Here is a 2,640-nt window from a genome sequence, read left to right on the forward strand (position 1 = left end):
ACATCTATTTTTCATTTTACGTTTGTCTTATATTTTATTTTATCTTTTTGTGTTCTGTGATGTCAAGCTACATAAGCTAATGTTAAAAGAGGAAAGCTGCGCTAACCTTTCTTTGAAAAACTATTCGAAATCTATTTTTGAGATAATCTAGATTTAAAAGAGGAACACTACGCTAATTTTGCTTTGAAAAAACTCTCGAAAACTACCTTATTCAATAGAGATAGCACACAAATTTAAAAAATTGTATCTACTCATCCACTTCTTCTTTTTATGGATTTTTACTCTCTTATTTACCCAAATTTGCGCAAAGGACTTTACTTAATTCAACTTAAACATGTCTAGTAGATTATTAAGTTGTTTGTTTTTTATGCAGCCTAACTTTAGTTTCATTTATATTTTATTTTACGTTTATCTGATACTTTATCTTGTCTTTTTGTGTGTTGTTTTGTCAAGCTACATAAGCTAAACTTAAAAGTGGAAAAGTACGCTAACCTTTCTTTGAAAATCTATTCAAAAACTGCCTTAGACATAAGCTAGATTTAAAAGAGGAAGACTACGCTATTTATGCTTTTAAAAAACTTTCGAAAAATACCTTAATCCATTGAGGTAGTGCACGAATTTACAAAGTTGTATCTAGTCATCCACTTCTTCTATAGCAAAGTAGCGAGGCTTTTTATGCACTTTTGCGTTCTAATTTATCTCTGTTTACGCATATGGTTTTTGTTTATTTCTATGTAATGATATACAAAAGAGTATTTTGTTAAAGATTATGCTGCAGGAGCTGCGTAAAAAAACTCTGGCGACCTTTCCTTAAGAAAAAAGCAACTGAAAGACATGTGCGCCTTAGAAAATTCAAATCGCGATTCACCAAATTAAAAGACGAAAAGAACGACCTTTAAAAGCTCTCACTAGACATTTGTGTTTATGATAGGCAATGCAGTTTTTGATTTTATGCAGCCTAACATTTGTTTCATCTATATCTTATTTTACGTTTATCTTATACTTTATCTTGCCTTTTTGAGTTTAGTATTTTGTGATGTCATGCTAAATAAACTATACTTTGCTAATTTTTATTTGAAAAAATATTCAAAAACTACCTGAATTATAAGCTAGATCTAAAGGAGGAAAACTACGCTAACTTTTCTTTAAAAAAAATATTTAAAAACTACCTTAAACATAAGCTATATCCAAAAGAGGAAAACTATGCTAACTTTTCTTTAAAAAAATATTTAAAAACTACCTTAAACATAAGCTAGATCTAAAAGAGGAAAACTACGCTAACTTTTCTTTGAAAAAATACTCAAAAACTACCTTAAACATAAGCTAGATCTAAAAGAGGAAAACTACGCTAACTTTTCTTTGAAAAAATACTCAAAAACTACCTTAAACATAAGCTAGATCTAAAAGAGGAAAACTACGCTAACAATTCTTTGAAAAAATATTCGAAAACTACCTTTAAACATGATTTAGATTTAATAGATGAAAACTACGCTAACATTTCTTTGAAAAAACATTCAAAAACTACCTTTAAACATGATTTAAATTTAATAGATGAAAACTACGCTAACATTTCTTTGAAAAAACATTCAAAAACTACCTTTAAACATGATTTAAATTTAAAAAAGGAAAACTACGCTAACATTTCTTTGAAAAAATATTCAAAAAGTACCTTAATCGAAAGAGATAGCACACGAAATTAAAAAGTTGCATTTAGTCATCCGTTTCTTCTTCATCAAAGTAGCGAGGCGTTTATGCACTTTTTATTCTCTAAGTTATCTCTACTTACGCAAATGGCTTTTGTTTATTTCAATGTAAAACTTTTCAAAAGAGTATTTTGTTAAAGATTATGCTGCAGGGGCTGTGTAAGAAAACTCTGGTGACCTTTCTTTAAGAAAAAGCAACTAAAGTAGATGTGCGCCTAAGAAAATCCAAATTGCGATTCACTAAATTAAAAGACATATACAACAAACTTTAAAAGTGAAACTATTTTTACAAGCGTATTTGGTAAAGATGAAATGTTCTTATGACATTTTAACGTTACGAAAGGGATTTTCTTCTGTTCAAATATTTATTACAATTTAAAGTGTTAAATAATGTTACAGAAACGACCTAAAACGCCTGTTGTATTAATTTAAACGAACAAAATAGATAAAAAAAAAGAAAAACTATCATTAAAAAAAAAAAAGTAAAAAAAGAAAAGAAATAGAAGTTGAGGAAAAATAAAAATAAGAACTTCTAACAAAGAGCTCTTCTTTTTATTTTTCAGATTTTAGATGCTTAATTCCTTGAATGAAAAGTTGAACTGATGACTCACTACTAAGGTTGTTCCTAGCCTTCCGTTCTCAAACTAGGCCATTCTGAGAGGCTGTTTGATTAAGTACCGTTGATAGTAGTATCGCACGTAAGAGACTTCTAAAACTCTGATTATTATTAATTCCTGGAATGAAGAGATGACTTCATACTCACTAACGAGGTTGTTCTTAGCCATCCGTTCTTAAACTAAGCAAAACAGTGAAGTTGTTTGATTAAGTATCACAGTTTGCTGATTTGCACATGCACCATTGCCGAAACTGTGATGCTTGGTTCCTTGATTGGATTGAAGAAGCTCATCACCATGCATTTTACAAGCTGTCCGTTGTT

Source organism: Hydra viridissima, unplaced genomic scaffold, assembly GCF_058129835.1.
Source record: "Hydra viridissima isolate aposymbiotic clone 2 unplaced genomic scaffold, HvirCarnegie_v1 scaffold_2, whole genome shotgun sequence".
Classification (NCBI taxonomy): Eukaryota; Metazoa; Cnidaria; class Hydrozoa; order Anthoathecata; family Hydridae; genus Hydra; species Hydra viridissima.